The sequence below is a fragment of the Alnus glutinosa genome, chromosome 7 (assembly GCF_958979055.1).
Source record: "Alnus glutinosa chromosome 7, dhAlnGlut1.1, whole genome shotgun sequence".
NCBI lineage: Eukaryota > Viridiplantae > Streptophyta > Magnoliopsida > Fagales > Betulaceae > Alnus > Alnus glutinosa.
In genome coordinates, this window is record NC_084892.1 from 28,044,569 (window position 1) to 28,067,265 (window position 22,697).

At 37.0% G+C, this 22,697-nt stretch overlaps 2 long non-coding RNA genes across 2 annotated transcripts; one reads left to right on the forward strand and one right to left on the reverse strand.

The window, feature by feature from the left end:
• The first annotated feature begins 883 nt into the window (after positions 1–883).
• On the forward strand, positions 884–8,223 carry LOC133872784 (uncharacterized). The gene is made up of 4 exons (XR_009901075.1): positions 884–2,248; positions 2,364–2,658; positions 3,626–3,862; positions 7,764–8,223. It is a non-coding gene; the product is annotated as an uncharacterized LOC133872784 (long non-coding RNA).
• A 4,995-nt stretch (positions 8,224–13,218) lies between these two features.
• Positions 13,219–15,587, reverse strand: LOC133874392 (uncharacterized). The gene is made up of 3 exons (XR_009901259.1): positions 15,350–15,587; positions 14,818–15,077; positions 13,219–13,602 (listed from the first exon to the last, which is right to left on the reverse strand). It is a non-coding gene; the product is annotated as an uncharacterized LOC133874392 (long non-coding RNA).
• Positions 15,588–22,697: the final 7,110 nt, after the last annotated feature.

Sequence of the window (22,697 nt, forward strand, 5' to 3'; positions counted from 1 at the left end):
CTTGGTGTGATCAGAATCTGTTCCTCTTGTTTCTTTTGCTGTTTCAATAAAAAAAATGTATCAAATGATATTTGGCACTATCGCTTAGGTCATTTATCATGTACTAGGCTTAGTTTATTACATAAGTCTGTTTCGGACATTTCTATTAATTCCAAACATGTTTGCACCATATGTTCATTTGCTAAACAAAAAATACTTCCATTTTCTATTAGCAATTCAATCACTAAATCACCTATTGAATTGATGATCGCTCTAATACCATATTAAATTTTTTATGATCGCTCTGATACCATATTGAATTTCTTATGTAGAATGTTTGATGAACAGGAAGAACAAAACAGAGGTTTTGAACTGTGCGAGAGATAAAGTTGAAAGAAGAGAAAAACTCTGAATGATATTGATTAAGGAAAACTCTGAATTATATTAATCAAATCAATATTTATACTGAGTTACATGAAAACCGTCTAAGCAACCGACTAAGCTGAAAGCTAACTAACTAACAAAACTTGATAAAAATAACTTGATACAAATATCTGACGTGTAAAATACAATTTAATAATGTGCCTTATTCTCGCTCAATATATCGGATCCCACTCCATATATTTTGGTCGTGAAATACAGTAAGGAAAATGTTACACTTACTACCAAGGAAAATGTTAAATTTACAACACCAATACAACAATCACACAACAACCCCTCACATGAGGGTGAACCCCACACATTGGGTCCCACCCTCATGTGAGGAGTTGTTGTGTAATTGTTGTGAAGGTGTTGTTTATGAATCAAATCCCTACTACCAAATCCTTTCAAATCCTTCCAACCTGACGTGGAATTTCCACATCAGATAGATATATATATATTTCTATTTTTCGTTTTCAACCGACGCTCTCTCTCTCTCTCTCTCTCTCTGGTTCTTCTTCTCTCTCATTCTTCTTCGATCCAAAACCAAAACCACCCACCCCGGCGCCGCTTACCCCGGCGACCCACACAGGCGCCGCCCACCCCGGAACAAGCCGTCACTTTCCACCACGGACCACGCCGGCAACACCCATCCGGCACCCTAGATCACGCACACCCGAGTTCTGGGTCGGATCCGTGAGTGGAGAAGAACCCCGCGCCTGACCCTCCGCGCCGCCTGAAGCCGACCGTCGTTCCACATGGACCCTCCGCGCCGCTGGACCCGGCCGATCTCATCACCGGAGTCATCGGAAAACTCAGCACGCCCGGATCGAAAACGCACCCACCGACGAAGATCCGGAAACACACCCACCGACGAAGGGCCTCACCGAGGTAGATACAACCGGAACGACGCCGGCGCAACCGAGACGACGAGATCCAGACCCCAAAGATCGCCGGCGACTGCATCTCGGGATTTGGAGAGCCGGCTGTCCTTTCCTCGGCCAGAACGGTCGGATCCCGTTCGGCTGGCCGGAGAACGGCTGAATCCGGCCCTTCCCCGGCCAGAACGGCCGGATCCTGGCCGGCTGGCCGGGATCTGGCACTTTCCCGGCCGGATTCCGGCCTCGGGGTGGGCAGTTCGAGGGTGGAAAACGGGAAAAAAAAATAAAAAAAATCTCACGTGGCATGCCACGTCAGGTTGTGAGAAGTTGGGTGTGGGAACTTGGTTGTAAGTGTAGCAGCCCTCATACTGTAATATTGGTTGATCATGCTTTTCTTCCCCTGTCCCCAGTTACCTTGACTGCCGTACGAAGCCTGTCCGTTTGGCAGACGGTGGTCGGTTGATGGTTTTTGGATGAGCGTGTTCAACAAGAAAGCATTTTTGTATATTTGATTTCCCATTTATATCACTCCCATCCACACCCTCCGCAACAAAGAAATCCAGAAACTAGACAGCAAACTGAAGCGCCTTGCCCAATAATGCCAGACCCCACCACTCCGAAGAGTCCCACTTCCAGACCATCAAGCACGTGTACTAGGAGTTCACCAAGGAGGTAAAGGGTGTGAAGAATAGTGCTTTGATGGTGGGGAAGTCATGGGAGAGGCTGGAGACAGCTGGGCTCGGAGAGATTGCAAGTGAGAGTAGGGAGTGCAGTGGAGAGAAGCTCAAGAGGGAGAAACTGAGGGAACTGAGGGAAATGTTTGAGGGAAAGCGCGTGGATTTGCTGTGGGTTTTTTTGGACGATGATGTGCTCGTGAAGGAAGAGTGGTTGGATGGTGAAAAGGGCAACTGGGACCCGGCAAAGCGGCGGCGCAGCGAGGCCGAGGTGGTTCGGTTTCTTGTTGATAGGTTTGAGTTTGAATAATTGAATTTTTTTTTTTTTTTTTTTTTTTTGTAAAATGTGATTTGGGTTTTCTTTAAATTTGATTTATTTCTTTGTGTAATGAGTGAACTCGTGGTGTAGGCTATGTGTTCGGGAGATTTCTAAGAGGGACTGGAAGTTTTCGAGGATGATGACACTGAACCCATCTCGTATTGGGAACAAAATTTTGAAAGAACAAAAAAATTCTCGCCGGATCTCGACCGAATAGCTCTCTCTCTCCTCACGCCGTAAACGCTCTCTTTCGCCGGATCTCGATGTAAACGTTCTCTCTCGCCGGATGTGGCCGCAAACCCCTCTCTCTCTCTCAACGGATCTCGCTGGAGCTCGCTTTCTCTCACCAGAAAATCTCTCTCTTGCCCGATTTATCTCGCCGGAGGTACTTTTAAGTGTTTTGTTCTTTAATTTCTGGATTAAAAAAAAAAATGCAAAGCATAAAATATCTCACATTTCGTCTCTCTGTTAGTTAGATTGACTATTATTTGGAACTTCTTATTTGACTATTATTTTGCATAGTCCTTGCTTGCATTCCTTTTTCTTCTTCATCTGATATCTACCTTGATCAGATGGGAAGCTATATTTTTGTGAGCCCGCTGGCCGGGGGTGACCGCGCGGCCACCCCCGCCCGAGTCGGGGGTGGCCGCGCGGCCACCGGTTGGCAGCCACCCCCATTGTTTTTAATTAATTTCTTTTATTTTATTTTTATTTAAATTTATATTATTTTATTATTTATATGTGGGACCCACGCGCTTTTTAGGAGACAATTTCCCCTGCGCGTGGGCCCAGCTCTTACACAAAATATCAGCTTAAAATTCAAACGAAAATCCGGGTCAAATTCGGGTATTCGGGCGGGTGGGCGGGTTTTAGTAAAAATCCGAGTGGAATAATTATTTCACTCGGTTCCCAAACAGATCATTAACAATTCTAATCCTAAAGTGAACCTCTGAACTTTTGAAGATTGTGTGCCACTTTTTGTTTACTGTTTTTTTCCGTATTGTCCTTTTGAAATAATATTCTTCTTCCTTTTTTAACTTGCTATGAAATCGGGAAAATGGGTAAATTTTATATCACTCATCCTTTTGCAAATCATGATGAATAATTGTTTCCCAAACAAGATTCCAAAAAATTGCCCAGACACAATTTTTTTAATCTGAACCGTCCATTTAAAATAACGGTTGTTAACATTACACCTCATCGATCCGCGTCAATGTAAGAAAAACACATTTTCTTTCTTTCACAAAAACTTCTCCCTCCCCCAAATTGCTTCTCCCTCTCTCATTCTTGTTTTGTTTCTATTTTTTTTTTTTTTTTTAAATTGCCCATTCTCATTTCTCCTGAATTTTCAGCCTCACCTCCACAAAGGAGATCGTTGTGATGGGGTTGACACTATCGACGACGGAGCTCCCAATTCCAGATCTGGACTCGCCTAAAGCGGTGTGCGTGGGGACATGAATCGGCTAGATCTAGACTCGCCTGGACGTTCTTCTCTCTCTCCATCTCTCCGGCCGGCCGTTCTTTCACCGGCTGCATCTCCACCGCGAGCTCCGTTCCCCCAACTCAGCATAGTTTTGCGAAGTGGAAAGGTATACCAATGGCCTGTGTATTCAATTATTCTATCTCATTTCTTTAAGCTTGCTTTCTAATACAGAAACATTCAATTCCATTGTCGCAAGATTGATTTTAAACTTAGAAACCCTTGACGACTAGGCCGCAAGTTCGGATATTAACCCTGACACCTTTAACTCCCAAGTTAAAAGCCGCTCCCTTAGATAGTTAATTGTTGTTTTGGCAGAGACTCTAGATCTGTCACATCCGACTTTTAGAACTTTTCATAATCTAATGTCAGAGCTAAGCAATCCAGTGCTGCCTGCAAAACAAAGCAATAAGACATTAGAAATAAGGAAGCAAATGCATGAATATAACGGAAATTAGATCCTAGTACATTCCTTCACAAAATTATTTCAAATTTTTGGGACTAAATCCACCGGCAAATTACCAACTTGTCGTTCAAATTGCTTATAAAATAGTCAATTGATGACAACAATTGGATCATCTTTGTAATTGAACCATTCCGTAGACTCCTGCCCAATGTCGTTTACATTCTCAAAATAGAGAGACACCATTGAATTTAGCAATGACTAGAAAACCAAGAAACACAAGTAAGACAAAGCAATGATAAAACACCAAAAACTTGAATCCACATATAGATATGTACCTTAGCCAAAGTCTTGAGCATTCCAATTGCAAAAAGTATAATAACCACAAGCTTGTCCTTCCATGTAATGATTGGGTATTAACTCCTTCAAGATATAAATTAACTTATCAATTGTTTCCTCTGGTGATGGACATAAGTCCCTGAGGCTGATGCAAAAGTCCTTGGTGATGACAGTGGCTCCTCCTGAGTTTGAGGCGCAGTTGGAGGGGTTGAAGTAGATGTAGTTGGAGGTGGCAATGGCACCTCCCGAGTCTGAGGCACAGTTAGAGGAGGGCCTAAGGCTAAGGCAGTTGTAGTTGGAGAAGGCCCTACCCCCACGTTGCCCCCGGGCTCCTCTTCTACCCCTGTTGATGCCTCCTCTTCTATCTTTTCTTGTCCTCCTCCACTACTGTCTTCTTGTCCTGCATCAACCATGCCCCCACATCGTCCCACCGCTCCCTCTTCTACTTCTTGTCCTTCTCTGCTATCTTCTTCTTGTCCCCTTCGGTCTTGTTCTCCTGCACTTCTATCTTTGTGTCCTCCACTTCTGTCTCCAAACCGCGCAATAATATGCGGATCGTTCTTTTTAGGCAACCCACACTGTTCAATGCGGGTCTCGGGTTGGGATCCGAAGAAATACACCGCCTACATTTAAAAAAGGAATAAAAACCTTAAAACCCTAAGTTTTACTAACCCAGCGCCGCCCCTCTTCATTGTTTTCTTTTCTCCATTTTTTCAGTTTCTTGATTCTTCCAAAAAGTTCCACACTTCCACCAGTCCACCCACTTCGTGTTCTGTCCCCCTCCTCCCTAGTCTAATCCTCTACCGTTGCCCCTATCTCCTCCCTTTCTTCCACTTCCTCCTCCTTCCCTTAGACCCCTTTGTCTTCCTCTTCCACTATTATTTAATCTTGACCCCGGAGCCAAAGGGGCGAGAGTAAATGTTAATACATTTGTTGTACAAGTATTACTAATAACGATCAATTGCCAACTTAAAAAAAAAAAAAAAAAGAAGAAGAAGAAGAAGAAGAAGAAGACAAACTACAATTAATATTAAATTATAAAATAAACAATAAATGTAAACATTAACAACATACATTTGTATTTCTCGTTAATCTCTATTCAAGAAATGTCTTCTAGTTTGCCTCTAATACGGTGAGCTTCCAATGACCAAAATCACCTCTATCTTGGTAGTCATATATTGTAACTGAACCGTACACTTTTTCATGATCATCCTTATGATGTGATCTTTTTTTTTTTTTTTTTACCAAATACCTAAAATTGGGTATTTCTTGACAAATAAAGTACAATCGATCTCAATAATCAAGAATTAGATAGACTCGTAAAATGCTGTGTATATCAGAATTCAGCACTTCTATATTGTCCAGATCTCGAAAAAAACGTACAGTGGAATGCGAAAATTGTAGTCCACCAATCTTTGGAAAGAGGTAAGCTCGAAAAAGAATTTCGTGCGATTGACTAAGAACAGAATCAGGAGAAGTCATCCTGGTTTTTATTTTTATTTTTTAAAGTCCCTCGCACGATATTCTTTTTCGAGCTTACTTCTTTTCGAAGATTGGTGAGCAACGATTTTCACATTCAACTGTACGTTTTTTTCGAGATTTAAACAATATAGAAGTGCTGAATTCTGATATAGACATCATTTTACGAGTCTATCTCATTCTTGATTATTGAGATCGATTGTACTTTTTTTTGCCAAGAAATACTTAATTTTAGGTATTGGGCAAAAAAAAAAAATGATCACATCATAAGGATGATCATGGAAAAGTGTATGGTTCAGTTACAATTTATGACTACCAAGATGGAGGTGATTTTGGTCATTGGAAGCTCACTGTATTAGAGGCAAACTAGAAGACATTTCTTGAATAGAGATTAACGAGAAATACAAATGTATGTTGTTAATGTTTACATTTATTGTTAATTTTATAATTTAATATTAATTGTAGTTTGTCTTTTTTTTTTTATTTTTATTTTATAGTTAAGCTGGCAATTGATCGTTATTAGTAATACTTGTACTAATACATTTACTCTCGCCCCTTTGGCTCCGGAGGCAAGATTAAATAATAGTAGAAGAGGAAGACAAAGGGGTCTAAGGGAAGGAAGTGAAAGGGAGGAGGAGACAGGGGCAACGGTAGAGGATTAGACTAGGGAGGAGGGGACAGAACACGAAGTGGGTGGACCGGTGGAAGTGTGGAACTTTTTGGAAGAATCAAGAAATGGAGAAAAGAAAAAAATGAAGAGGGGCGACGCTGGGTTAGTAAAACTTAGGGTTTTAAGGTTTTTATTCTTTTTTTAAGCGGTGTATTTTTTTCGGATCCCGACCCGAGACCCGCATTGCACAGTGTGGGTTGCCTAAAAGGAACGTTCCGCATATTATTGCACGGTTTGGAGACAGAAGTGGAGGACACAAAGATAGAAGTGCAGGAGAACAAGACCGAAGGGGACAAGAAGAAGATAGCAGAGAAGGACAAGAAGTAGAAGAGGGAGCGGTGGGACGATGTGGGGGCATGGTTGATGCAGGACAAGAAGACAGTAGTGGAGGAGGACAAGAAAAGATAGAAGAGGAGGCATCGACAGGGGTAGAAAAGGAGCCCGAGGGCGACCTGGGGGTAGGGCCTCCCCCAACTACAACTGCCTTAGCCTTAGGCCCTCCTCTAACTGTGCCTCAGATTTGGGAGGTGCCATTGCCACCTTCAACTACATCTACCTCAACCCCTCCAACTGCGCCTCAAACTCAGGAGGAGCCACTGCTATCACCAAGGACTTTTGCATCAGCCTCAGGGACTTATGCCCAATCACCAGAGGAAACAATTGATAAGTTAATTTATATCTTGAAGGAGTTAATACCCAATCATTACATGGAAGGACAAGCTTGTGGTTCTTATACTTTTTGCAATTGGAATGCTCAAGACTTTGGCTAAGGTACATATCTATATGTGGATTCAAGTTTTTGGTGTTTTATCATTGTTTTGTCTTACTTGTGTTTCTTGGTTTTCTAGTCATTGGTAGATTCAATGGTGTCTCGCTATTTTGAGAATGTCAACAACATTGGGCAGGAGTCTACGGAATGGTTCAATTACAAAGATAATCCAATTGTTGTCATCAATTGACTAATTTCTAAGCAATTTGAACGACAAGTTGGTAATTTGCCGGTGGATTTAGTCCCAAAAATTTGAAATAATTTTGTGAAGGAATGTACTAGGATCTAATTTCCGTTATATTCATGCATTTGCTTCCCTATTTCTAATGTCTTATTGCTTTGTTTTGCAGGCAGCACTGGATTGCTTAGCTCTGATATTAGATTATGAAATGTTCCAAAAGTCGGATGTGACGGATCTAGAGTTTCTGCCAAAACAACAATTAACTATCTAAGGGAGCGCGGCTTTTGATTTGAGAGTTAAAGGTGTCAGGGTTAATAACTGAACTTGCGGCCTAGTCGTCAAGGGTTTTTGAGTTTAAAAACAAGCTTGCGACAATGGAATTGAAGGTTTCTGTATTAGAAAGCATGCTTAAAGAAATGAGATAGAATAATTGAATACACTGGCCATTGGTATACCTTTCCACTTCGCAAAACTATGCTTATTTTGTTAAAAGTGTCTTGTTTTTTTTTATTTCAAAACAAATACCATAGATAGTTGATGATACTTGCTTTCACAATCGTTGTAATCACATGAATATATACATGTTTTTACAGTTTATCTCTGGTTATTTGGAGCAGCTTGTGCCTTGATATTGGTTTCTGTGTGCCCTTGTGAGTTGCATTACAATAGACGTAATTTTATTATGTTTGGAATGTTTTAAAGAATGATCAAATGAAAGGAGCATATTTGAAAATGTATGTTTAAATTTATTTACTTTCAAGGATTTTTTTTATTTTTTTTCTTCTTGAGATAAATGCTTGATCTTTGGAGAAATAATTGACTTATGGTTTGTAGCCTTGTTGATTGGTATGCTGAATTAAGCTTGCTGGAGTGATTTGCTGCATTAGGCCTTACTGGCAGGTGAGCCTGCAACAGCTGGCATAGCAACTGTGTGGCACATAACAGTAGCCGTGTCATGCAAGGCACTCGTGCTGGCTACCTTAGGTGCATCCGTGGCTTTGAGATGTGTCACTAGGTAGTTTAACATTTGATAACAAGCAGATTCAAAAAATTGTAGAACATTTAGACAGGAAAAATGCACTGCAGAGGCGCAGAGGCATTCCTGAATCAAAGAGAAGAATTGCATACCCAAATTTTCATATTTTTACTAGTTGAAACAAGGTGGACGTACGATCAAATTATGCAGAAGGTTAATACGAAATCAAATGGGGAAACAGCATCAATCTCAATGAAAAAGGACTCTCTCTTGAGTGCTTAATATCAAAGTGATGCAAAACCTATGTTTTACCTTTGAGTCAAACTCCTGAACTTCCTCAACCAACTTTAAGCACGAACCCCAACATATTGGAAGAAGATCAATAAATTCTCGTTTTGAAATGTTCGCATCTTCAATGTGTGAGCACAAAGACCAACAGGCTGCTTGCTTTACAAGGAATGCAGAACTTCAATAGTTGAAACAGGATACAGTAATACAGAATTAGGAGGCAGGAATATGTATGTCATAACCATGCAGAAAGAGCAGGAGAGGTGATGTACAAAAGAAAAATGGACACATGCAACATACCCTGACAGAAAAGGTTTTTATCCTGTAACAATTTGATCAAAGCACAGTGTCTTTTCGTATCTTTAATCTGTCAAGTGCAAACATCAGAAGTTTCAATTGCTCATTTTAATCTGTGATCAAATCATGAACAAGAATGGCTCGTCAAAAACCAAAAAGAAGCACTATGTGTGATCGCAAGATTGAATTGCCATAACAAATATCAATTCAGCTGATAGAGCATCATAGATTATTGGAAGGCTCCAAACATATAGAGAAGAGGACTCACAAATGGCACCATAAACCCTCTTACTCCTTTTTGAAAACTAATGTAACCAACCATCATCCACAAAAATGGAATATCTTATAAAGGATAGACCATAAGTTACAGCCTTGAATTAGACATTAAGTTATAAAGGGACAGGTTTAGGACTTCAGCCCAGGGCGCAGCTCTATCCAAGCAAAGGGCATGTACTAGATTTTGTTGATGTATAAGCAAAACCTCGAGAAGTTGATGAGGTTGCTTTCATAAATTATGTGCATGCACTGAACCACCTTACATCTATACACTTGTGAAAGAGAATGCAAATACGTACTATGACATTCTTTCCATCTCTCTCCCATGTAGAAGTTACATGTGAGACTCGTCCGATCCATGTTCTTCCCTTTCTATCAAATATTTTTTTCTTCCCGTTTCATCACTTGAAGAAACACATTCACTATGTTTCCTAGGATAGAATATGACAATATATTAGTTTTGACACAGGAAATCATCGGAAGCATGAATTCTTCAATGGCATAGAAGTTAGAAGAAACAATTTTGGACTAGCTATTGATTCCAAAAAAAGGGCAATACTTCATCTCTGCATCCTTCAGTGACTATTCTGCCTTGCATGACCATATAAAGGAGAATCCGAATGCAAGCAGACACCATCTTGCGAAAGCTGAGATCCTAAAAATCATAACAGCTCATGTACTACACGACTTACAAAATTATGTTACCTCACAAACCCATTGTCCCAATATTAGTGCAACTTTCCGATGGATGATATGCATATTTGGATGGTCATTTGAGAGTTCTGGGGATAACGCACCATTATACCTACAATCAATAGTTTCAGGAAGAAAAGTCATAAGCTTTTGATTACCAATTAAACTTTTAAAGAATGATCAAATGAAAGGAGCATATTTGAAAATGTGAATGCTATCTGATCAACTCAGAACATAGAGAAAGATACTGTAAATTAATGTTCTGAACAATCGACCAAACTATAGATGGTGACCAAACAAATTTCCCTACTTTTCACTTAAAATATGATCATTTTTGTTGTACAAAAGCTAACTACAAATGAAAAATAAAAATGTCTCTACATAATCAAGTGTTCTTGAGGAGCTTTTGTATGATATACCACCAAGTTCAAGCACTTCTGCACAACATTTTTTCTCTCTTTAAGTTACACTAGCTACTAGAAGTATCTTCAAACAATGGATTCTTCCTGCTGACAGTCCATATTGTATCCATTGAAGTACAGCAAGCAACATGGTACCCAGTGATCACAAACAACAATCACCTTAAAATAAATGCTGCAGAAGTTAGGTGATGCAAGACATATTTACTGACCAAACACCAAACACATAGTGGAGAATGGACACACCAATCTTTGAAGCTCAGGTAGTTTGAGAGCTCATAATAAACATAAGCAGCAGCCTTTAGAAGCAACCCTCGAGAGATTTCAGTGACTGAAGTCGGCCAACCTTTCATTGCTTCTTGAGGAAGGGAAACCACAACAGGACCAAGTAGCTAAACTAAAAAGTAAAGATCACCTAAGCACAGATCTCCTTATCTATATATATATATATATATATAAGCCGAGTTCTAACTTAAAGTTAGTCTAGAATTGTAACATGTAGCGTGAACCCATCATTTTTAAACACAGAACCGATATTTTAAGTAAAAAACCGGTGAATTTTAAAGGTTGAACCGGTTTTGTCATTATTTTAATAAATTTATTGTGCTTTAATGAAAAGATCATAGGTGTAGCATTTAGTGGTGAGAACTTTCTTAAAAAATCTAAAATTAAATACTTTTTCTTATCATATATATATATAAGCCGAGTTCTAACTTAAAGTTGACCTAGAATTGTAACATGTGGTGTGACCCTATCATTTTTAAACATTGAAGCAGTCTTTTAAGTAAAAAAACCGGTGAATTTTAAAGGTTGAACCGGTTTTGTCATGATTTTAATAAATTTATTGTGCTTTAATGAAAAGATCATAGGTGTAGCATTAAGTGGTGAGAACTTTCTTAAAAAATCTAAAATTAAAAACTTTTTCTTATCATATATATATAGAATTGTGACATGTGGCGTGAACCCACCATTTTTAAACACTGAACTAGTATTTTAAGTAAAAAAGTAAAAAACCGGTGAATTTTAAAGATTGAACTAGTTTTGTCATGATTTTAATAAATTTATTGTGCTTTAATGAAAAGATCATTAGTGTAGCATTAAGTGGTGAGAACTTTTTTAAAAAATCTAAAATTAAAACTTTTCCTTATATATATATATAAAAGTCGAGTTCTAACTTAGAGTTAGTCTAGAATTGTGACACGTAGCGTGAACCCATTATTTTTAAACACTGAACTAGTCTTTTAAGTAAAAAAGTAAAAAACTGGTGAATTTTAAAGATTGAACCAGTTTTGTCATGATTTTTATAAATTTCTTGTGCTTTAATGAAAAGATCATGGGTGTGGCATTAAGTGGTGAGAATTTTTTAAAAAAATCTAAAATTAAAAAATTTTCCTTTTCGTATTATATATATATATATATATATATATATATAAAAGTCGAATTCTAACTTAGAGTTCGCCTAGAATTGTAACACGTGGCGTAAACCCATCATTTTTAAACACAAAACCGGTCTTTTAAATAAAAAAACCAGTGAATTTTAAAAGTTGAACTGGTCTTCTAAATAAAATTAAATCGGTCTATTTAATATATGTTAATACGTTTACTTAAAAATCCATATATAGAATCAAGAGTTATATGTATTAGTACGGTATTTAAAAATCCATAAATATAATCAAGAGTTATATGTGTTATATAAAATTCCATGAGTAATGTTTCTTGCACAACTCTAACAATTTTTGTTTTAAGATCAACCATTGAATATTTAGGGCCCACATGTAGGAAAACAAATCCAACGGTGATTATAAAAAAAAGTAGTTAGAGTTGTACAAAAGTTGTATATGAGTTATGCAATAATCATTACTCGAATCCCATAAATAGGAAAACAAAAACCCCATATATACAAAAAAAAAAAAAAAAAAAAACCCATATATATATGTTACAATAAACGCACGTCTTTCTTTCTTTATCTCGATTAACGCCTTAAAATATAGAAGCATATCAGATTTTGTATTATATATATATATATATATAAGCTGAGTTCTTCCTTAGAATCTCGCGCAATGCGCGAGATATGAGCCAGTCTCAAATGATTAAAGAGTTTAGGCACTAAAAAGAACAACACAAGATGTTTACAGAAGCTAATCTGCAAAAAAAAATGAATGCTACTTGGCTATGGTTTTCAAACAATATTTTTTTTGAAAGGGGATGTGCTTCAAGTTGTGAATACTGTCAAATCTCAATGTCGAAAAATCGAACAAGTATGGTTATATTATTGATGACATACATGAAGTGTTTAATTGTATGCAATCTTGACGAATTGGTCACGTTAGTAGAGTAGTAAATTCTGTTGCCTGTGGGATTAATCAAAGCAACTGTTAAACAAGTCATAAATCAAGTATGGATGGAAGAAATCCCTAATTGTATACGTGACTTAGTTTTGTTATAGCAACTTGCTATATCTCTCTGAGTTTAATGAAATTTGAATTATTTTTTTTAAAAATAGTATATTGCATACTTCTAATTGAATAATCTTAGTTTTGTACCTAATGGCCCTTGGTTTACCTTCCACATTGCAAAACTATGCTATGTTTGTTAAAATTTTATGTCTTATTTTTTTTTTTTCAAAACAAAAACAATAACAAACATAACATTTAAAGAAATCTTTATATCGCATTTTGTCAAAACCAAAAACAAAAATATCCCAAAACACATTAGAAAATACTTTTCTAAGGCTCCCATAGTTGAAATTTTCACATATAATACTAAAAAACCATTATAAATATAGAATTGTTACTTAAGGAAAAAAAATTCTAACAATTGATGCTGCCCTACGTTCAATTGTCTTTGTGATATATGATTGCCGGGAAGGTGTACAAATGGTGTCTATCTCCTCACATTTCTGTGGTATGCTTGAGAATATACTCTAGCCGCTACAATGAATTATTTCCTTTAAAAAAACCACTCAATATACTCTTCCAATGACGAATACATATCAATTCTTGAAATCTTCAATATTCAGCTTTAAATCTGAACCACTTGATAGACAATGATGTTCCTACCTAAAATTAGAAGATCAAAATAAAATAAAATAAAATAAGGATTCATAAAACAACCAGAATGTTTAGAATCTCTGTTTTTTGTAAAACACCATCATTTCATTGGAGACAGACTCTTGGCTCGGGAACAATCTAAAAACATAGTATATATAAAAAGAAAAAATATAATAGTGTAAACCCCACCCCCAATATGAATATGCCCAACATCTATTTTACAGACTTTGAGAATAGATAACATAACTCACCACTAATAGCACGTTTGGTACACTAAAATGATGATTCCTTTATAATAAGAATAGGTATCACTGGGAATACAAGAAACTGGAATGGAATGACCATCTCTATTTTTTTGTTTGATGACAGCACAAAAATGACCCAATTTTTTAATTGGATTTGAATCATATTTTTCTCAAAACTTAGAAAAAACCCTAGTTCTAAAAATTATTTCCATTGTTTATTTTATAAGTAAAAAAATTGTCAAATGGTGGGGTAGTCGCACCACCCCCAATTGGCACTGAGGATGATGCAACTATCCCCCAAGGGATCATCGGCCACCCTTTGATACAATTTTTCTTTTTTTGAAAAAAAAAAAAAATTGAAGGAAAAAAGAAAGCATAAAAAAAGTTTTTTTGGGGAAAATTTTGTTGAGGCCATTCTATTTAACCGAAATAGCTATTCTCCTCTTTTCTTGTTTTTTTTTTTTTGAGAGGGATGACTATTCCTCAAAATGAAGATTATTCTTAAGAATAGTGGAAAACCCAAAATACAAGACTGGTTATTCCCAAGAATGACTATTCCGTTTTTGGACCTATTCCTATCTATCTACCTTCATTTAGTTCCTTCAGGAAAAAGAAAAAGAAATCTAATTCACAACCACAACCATCAAGTTTAAATTCTTTAGAATCCCTCTTTTACCAAAGTTCTAGCCACCCAAAAACCACAATCCATAGTGTTAAATAACAACCAACAAAGCTAAACCACATGCAAATAATTGAATACTTACTTCACACTATAGTACAATTGACATTATTATAACTCACATTATTTTCTAGAAAATGGTCAAACCCTTACCCAATATCATTTTAGGTCATAAAATACTAATTTTGAAAGTATCGTACTAGTAATCTTTTTTTTTTTTAAAAAAAAGAGTCCAAGATGAAACTATATTTAAGTGTATGCATCCATGTGCTAGCGTGCATGAGAGAGAAATTAAGGCACCTTTTCTCGGGAACAACCTTCACAATTGCTTTCATAAATTCCCGTACTTGCCGCAACTTTATTTCTATGGAACAAGGCTTGTACATTAGCCAAAACTTCCCATTTGTCGTGGACCAAGCTTCTACGTTAACAGCTCCCTTGAGAAGTAAGGAAATTGCTGGAACTACATTGTCATCGTTAGTATCTGATTGGATAAAGTTTATACGCAAAGTACGTACATGCATCAAAGGAATCGGCAGCATGCCGGCCTTATATAATTCCTGCAACATTACGAATGCCAATTATTAGAATGACATGGACGAGAGAAGAATGTAAAAACATACATTGTTTGGGTTAGGCAAAGTCCACACTCTGAGGCCAATATCATAAACATAAACGCAAAATTAATTTTAACACAACCGCTGGCTCAATAAAATGTAGGGATAAAAAAATCATATTTCCTTAAAGATTTCACTGCAAAACAAGTTCTCAATATTAGAATTGATCCCCATAGTTGGTGAAGATAAGAGTTAAAAATGATGCGGTAGTTTACCTTAAGACACCGAAACTGTATCTCTAGATCATTGATCCCTTCTAGAAATTGGAAATACTCCAAGCTTGGCGGCCTCCATGAGCTAGAAAGCTGTTCAAGATTTAATGTACAAGAACGTAAACACTTTAAGTTACCCAAAAAACAGTTATCTGGAGCAAATCCATCCCATGTAAACCATTTGAGATTGGGAGTAGTAATTTTTAGTGATTTACCATAAGAGGGTAAAAATCTCTAGTGTATTTTCTGTTGGGAAAGTAACTTGTATTTTACAAGTCTTGTGTGTGGCCCCACTTGTCCTTTTTTTTCAAACCCATTTTCTTTTGTTGGTTCTCACTTTTCTTGCATGCACGCTTTGTCTCTTGGGTGGAATGGCTTCTTTTGGAAGCTTGTGAAAAGAAAAGAAAAGCCTTGAAAGATGGAGTTGCTTGTCCCATGCGTACGTGTTGAGTGAGAGAGGGACAAGAAAACCAAAAGAGGGGGGGCCTTTTGTTATAAAGAGGCAGAAGCCTTTTTCGGTGGAGGTGAGGGGGGCAGTTTTTCCCTTCCTGTGAGAGGAGTGTGCTAGAGAAGAAAAAGAAGAAGAGGAAAGGTTTTTCTGGAACTTCCGTCCAGATTTCGTCAAGTGCTCCGATCAACGAGCATTTGTGGTCCGATTGAGCTGAAATTTTGTGGGGATGTTCATGACACGTGAATCTTCATTGTGAACGGTGGAGATCAGATTCTGAGCATCCGGTGATCGTTTTTCAGCCCGTGAACAGTAGCTTCCTCTTTGGTGAGATCCTTCTTTTGCTCTTGTATAAACACCTCCTTGAAAGAGATAAGTCCCTTTTGTTGTCTCACTTGTATTTTCTTACAATTTGTAGTGCCTTTTAGGGCTTAGAGAATTAGAGAAAGCTTTTCTCTTTTGTGTATTAATTCTCTTTTGTGTGAGAGTGAGATTTGGGTGTATTGGGGCTTTTGGGTTTGAGCGGTTGCTCTTTGTGTTGCACTTTGTACTCCATCCTTTGTTAGTGGATTTCTCCTGGATCGTCTCCGCCAGTGGATGTAGGCTAGTTAGGCCGAACCACTTAAATCTTGGTGTCTCTTGAGTTTGTGTTGTGGATATTTGTTATTCTGTTATTTTTCTGCTTCATTGGTGATCCTGGAATAATATGGTTTTGTCCCAACAACTGGTATCAAAGCCTGGATCTTTATTTTGCGGGATGGTTACTGCAAAATTTGAAGTAGAAAAATTTGATGGTCAGAATAGTTTCAGTTTATGGAGACTCAAGTTGGTTACGACAACAAGGTTTTGCGAAGATTTTGGATGGCGATGTGTCATCAACATCAACGGAGGATATGAAGGAATTTGATGGAAAAGCCCATAGTGCAATTTTGTTATCTCTTTCAGTTATGGCATATGTGGTTGGGTTTTGGCAAGCAGGTGGAGCTTCAGGTAGAAGATTCACAGAGGGTGCAAGATGGCACGCAAGCTCAGCCCATTCCAGATAGCCATGGTTTTGTTTTTTGATGATGATCCACAAGAAGAGCTAGAGACCAGTATTGTGACTGGTAGACAGAGAAGACAGTTTAGACTACCTCAGAGATATGGTTTTGCAGATTTGGTAGCATTTTTTTTGAGTCTGCATTTTGGGTTGTTGCCATGAATGAGGAGATTGAGTTTTTCTTTGTAAGAACCAGGCATGGGATTTGGTGAAATTGCCAGAGGACGCGAAGACTGTCAGAGAAAGGAGATCGCCGCATGGCTTGGAACAATCTCTAGGACAGAGGTACAAGCGTTGGAGATCGCCGCATGGCTTGGAACAATCTCCAGGATAGAGGTACAATCGTTTTGTGTATTGTGGGCAATTCTCATATGGTTCTTTTGTTTATTTGTTGCTCTATGTGGATGACATGCTTATTGCTGCTAAAAGCATGTTTGAGGTTAAGAGAGTGAAATCTCTTTTGGGTGATGAGTTTGAAATTAAGGATTTGGGTGGTGCGATGAAAATCCTTTTGTTTGTGAGTATTGCAGATGATGCACATTTCAGACTCTCAGCAGTGTTAGCACCACAGTGTGTTTTGATTATCAAGTTCAAGAGGTGCTTGGACTTGATTTGTATTTGTAATTTGTGATTGCCCTTCGGGGTGTTGGAGGAGACGTCATTAGGAGATTTGTGTTGAGGACTTGATGAAATTCAAGTCAAGGTGGAGATTGTTGGGAAAGTAACTTGTATTTCACAAGTCTTGTGTGTGGCCCCACTTGTCCTTTTTTTTCAAACCCATTTTCTTTTGTTGGTTCTCACTTTTCTTGCATGCACGCTTTGTCTCTTGGGTGGAATGGCTTCTTTTGGAAGCTTGTGAAAAGAAAAGAAAAGCCTTGAAAGATGGAGTTTCTTGTCCCTCTCTCACTCAACACGTATGCATGGGACAAGCCACTCCATCTTTCAAGGCTTTTCTTTTCTTTTCACAAGCTTCCAAAAGAAGCCATTCCACCCAAGAGACAAAGCGTGCATGCAAGAAAAGTGAGAACCAACAAAAGAAAATGGGTTTGAAAAAAAAGGACAAGTGGGGCCACACACAAGACTTGTGAAATACAAGTTACTTTCCCAACAATCTCCACCTTGACTTGAATTTCATCAAGTCCTCAACACAAATCTCCTAATGACGTCTCCCAACATTTTCAACTCCTCAAGTAGCTCCCCAGACACATTAAGATGGAAGAGGAAACTACGTCCATAACCCCTAAATTCAAAATATTTTAGAGATGAGGACCGAATGTTAATGTTTTTCGTTCCACTAATGTCGTCAAGGCATAACTTCTCAAGGGAGTAGCAAGAAGACAACACACGTTCCAAGAAAAGGTCATCAAGAACTTGAACACGTGCTAGTGATAACGATTGGAGCTTCTTGAACCCACTAGAAGACGGCAGTTGGAGAACCCCTCTATGCAAATTCAATGTTAGAAACCTCAACAATTCACAATGCACTACACAAAGTGGCATGCGAAAAGCTCTTATATAAAGCTCAAGATAGAGCACTTCAACATTACACCTAACTGCATCATGCAACCATGTGAGAAAACGATATTCTTCAGAATGATAATCAAGAAAAGCCCAATGAATGCAAAATTGCACCATCTTCATTCCATTGCGTCAAAGCATCAACCTATCAACAAAATTCTTGAAGTAAATTAGTTTAACACCCTCGGTTATATATTGCTTGCCGTTAAGGGTCAAGGAAGGAATAGATAGGCATAATTCTTGCCACCACTTTGACACTGTGCTCAATCGTGCAATGTCTTCCATCGAAAGAAATGAAAGCATGTGATGAGCAATATGGACTGGAAGATCGCTGATTTTGTCGCTATTCTCAACAACAGTACTTCCTTTGGATTGACACAGGGAAGAACAGGCCTTTACTTTAGGCAACTTTTTCATGATAATAAAATTTTCCTGTTTCACTGCGAGAAATAAAAGAATACATAACTACTTATAAGGATTAAGAAAATGTAAAACAAAAGCAGCTATCTCTTTTGTAATTTATTGTTATTATATCATCAACAATTCATTAGCATTTTTTTCAATAGTTAGTCACAAACACATCCAATGAGTTTCAAACTCACAACTTAAACCTTCCTTCTTGTACTTATTGGCCAAAAAGGTGACATTTGATCTAGAGCTCATTGATATCAACATTACTACTATCATTACCATTAAAATTAATGCATTTATCCACAAACAACAGGAGATAATTAGATATGCTGCCAACAAAAATTCTAGAGTAATCAAAAAGCAAGAAATCAAGATAAAGCATTAGAAATTGATCATCCTCATGTAGATAAAGCAATAAAATACATCATCTAGAGAATAGTTGGCTAGTTGAAAAATGACATCTATCTCAGGGTGGTACAGTTACGACTGTTACTAATACTAGTGTTACACATAGTAGGCACCTAGAATTTCACTCCAAGTGAGAGTTATCTTCTTTCCTTTATTCAAGCTCAGGAAACTTTGTGCAACTAACTGCCACATAACAAATTAAAAAAACTAAAACAACAACAAAATCATAAAATTACCTTAGGGGTCTAGGGCGTTACAAATATCATTAGGGAAGCAACTACATCTTGTTTAAAATACTCTTATTTTTTAATTGATTTCTCAAGTACGATTTTCATTAAAGCTTTTGCTCTCAAGTTTAGTCTAAAAGGTAGAATTATACTATGTCGCAGTTTTTTAATTAGGAGGTAAAACCCATCTATATCAAGTGACAGTTTGCTCCATTCATGTAATTGGTGAACAAATGGATGAGGAAATGGAGCAAAAGATGAGCGAGCTGACAATAAAGCAAAAGATGAGTGGGCTGACAATAGAGCAAAAGACTTCAAATATGAACAAACTCAATGAAAATTCACATGAACCAATGACATGCTGGCCTACAATTGAATTTTGTGAGTTCATTCGATGTCATCACTGTATTAAGATAGGAAAACTTATTCTCAACTACAATTGGACCTCACCGAGCACTTATGGCAACTACATGGCCGAGCGTAGAAACTTGTGATGAAGAAATGCCATGATCATTGTTGTTGGAAGGTTTATATATTTCAATTATTATTGTTATTTTTGTAGCTACAGCTCATTAATGTAAACTTTATTTTTAATTAGTGAAACACCAAAATCATAAAAGTTCTTAATTCTAGCCAACACAACCATTACCAAATAAAGCTTCTTTTTTTGTTTCGTTGCTTAAAGTGCTAAAAACATTGATACCATTAATAAACAAACATATATAAGAAATCCAAAAGTAAGCAATTATGAAAAAGAGCAAGCAAGATTACTTATCTCATTTTGGCTTAGGCTACAACGAAACCAACAGCTATTCCGTTAAAGCACAGTCCATTAGAGTACAATGAAACATATAGATAGCTATAATGAACCAACCACAAATTCAAAGGCATCACAAAACTGTACAAGGCAAATATTCAATTGCGAGGTGGTGACGGTGACCAGTGTGCCGAGAGAAACGCTAGACAACGGTCGTGGGCTTCGGTCTTCACATTGAGGGAAGAGTGGAAGACAAATGTGAAAGTGAGAGAGGGAGAGAAAGCGAGAGGGAGCGGGAGAAAAGAGATTTTGAAAGACTCAAATTGATTCAGCGGCACCGGCGGGATTTTTTTTGAAATTTTGGCGGAACGATTTCGGGATTTGATTTTCAACGTTTTCGTTTGTTTTTTTTCTTTTTCTTTTTTTGGTCCCTCCCTAGGTGCTTTAACATTAACGTTGAGCCACTTTAACGTTAATGTTAAGCTGGACAGGATTAGAATTGTATTAAGAAGTTTAACAAAATACTTTTAGTATATGAAAAGTTGTGAAAAGCAAGTTAGGTTTGGTAAAAAAACTTCAAAAATATTTCTTTGACTTTAATAAATATTCTTTTTAAAAACTTTTTATAGATATGAAAGCTCTATTTCTAATACAATCCTAAACATAATTTAATACATTTTAAACGATGGGGCAATTTCTAATTAGAATTGACAGTCTTAAGTACATCTAACATAATTATAGCTTTCCACTTAAAAAGAGAATCTATGGGCTTGTTTGTCAAGGAACAATACATTACAGTACTGTTCATGTACTTTTTTTCTTATTTTTTTTATATTTTTCACTATTAATCAACATCAAAACATTCCCACTTTTTTCACTTTTTTATATCACATCAATAATTTTTTATTACTATTCAAATAAAAAAATTCATTACAATACAAAACTTTTTCACTTTTTTATACAAATTCTTTTTATTTTATATCACATCATCACTTTTACTAATTTTAAAAACTAACAACCACTACTCTGTTCTGTACATGTCTTTGCCAAACAAGTCCTATAATACCGGCCCCATGTTTGGTCTTTCAGAAATACTCAAAACTTAATGATCTTCTAAAAAATGTGTCTTTCAAAAAACATCTCTTTAGTCTTTCTTTTCTTACAGTTGTGCGATGGAAAGTAAACGATATAACCGATAAAAGTTCGCTCATCAAACCTTGTCAAGCGGGGTAGGTTTAACTTTGCATATCAAACCATTAACCATGTCATTTAAAAATGTGATAATTGTATTTTTGGACCTGTAGTTTGAAGTTTTGACAAATTGCATAGTTTATTTGAATGACAGTAGAAATGCTTTCTGAGTGGGCCAAGCTGGACTTCTGGTTGGAAGCACCTAGCCCAAGGCTAGTCCAAACTTTGCATGGGTCTAAATAAGAAAAGGCTCAGTCCATCTAGAACTTGGTTTGTGTCCCCAAGGGATAATTCAATCGGCTAAGGACCACGCCTCATGAAGTGGAGGTCACTAATTCGAATCATTCTCCTACTCTTGTGTAGACATGTAAAAAAAAACTTTGTTTGCAAGTTACAAGATACATCCAAATGGGACAGGAGACAAGGTTGATATCCATGAGTAGTTGAACAAATCAGAAACTAGTATCTCTCAAAGCAAAATGCACAACACAAAAGTCATTGTAGGCATTTTATCATCGTCTTTAGATAATTACGTAGACCCACATATATGTTCCAACAAGGGAGGGTTCAGTATACTTGAGCACCCTCTTTATAATGTAATCTTGAAGTGGAAAGAGCATTTACCAAAATGTTAAAATGGGGAGAAAAAGCTTTGCATTAGGCTCACCAAAGTGGAGAAATTCATGGTGAGAGTGAACAGTGCTCACTGAATTGGTGAGCACTATTCGCTCACCAAATATAAGAAAAGCATTAAAATATACGAGTGTAATAGGATTGTTTAGTACTGTAATGAAATTTTAATTACCATAATTTAGAAACCTATATCAATTTCTAAAGGTGACAATTTGTGTTTATGTGTCAAGTTCGAATAGTGTTGAAACATAAGTATAAGCCTGTTTCAACTATAATCCAACTTATTTTATTAAACGGGTCAAATTCATCGATTCTAACGCAATAATTTTGTATTACCTTCGTATTAAGCTCACTGATCATGTCAAAACATTGTCAATCTAAAATGTTGCGTATTAAGTTTAGATCGTGTCAAGACATAGATATAAGACTATATAGGTCAATTTTAATCCGTCCAGTTTTAATTAAATAGGTCAAGCTGCTCAACCTTAATCTAATAATTTCGGGTTGAGTTTATATCGACTTCGTGAATCATGTAAAAAATTGATAATCCTGGCCTAGATTTTCTCATGTTTACCGTTAGACTTAGACCAGAAAATTAGAGGTCAACTAGCAAGCAAAGAGAAACTCTGGAATTAAAAATTGCAATTCTGAGTCAAATCTTGTTTTCCGAAAACAAATAAACCAAATTCACAAACTTCTTTTCTCATTTTCCGAAAATT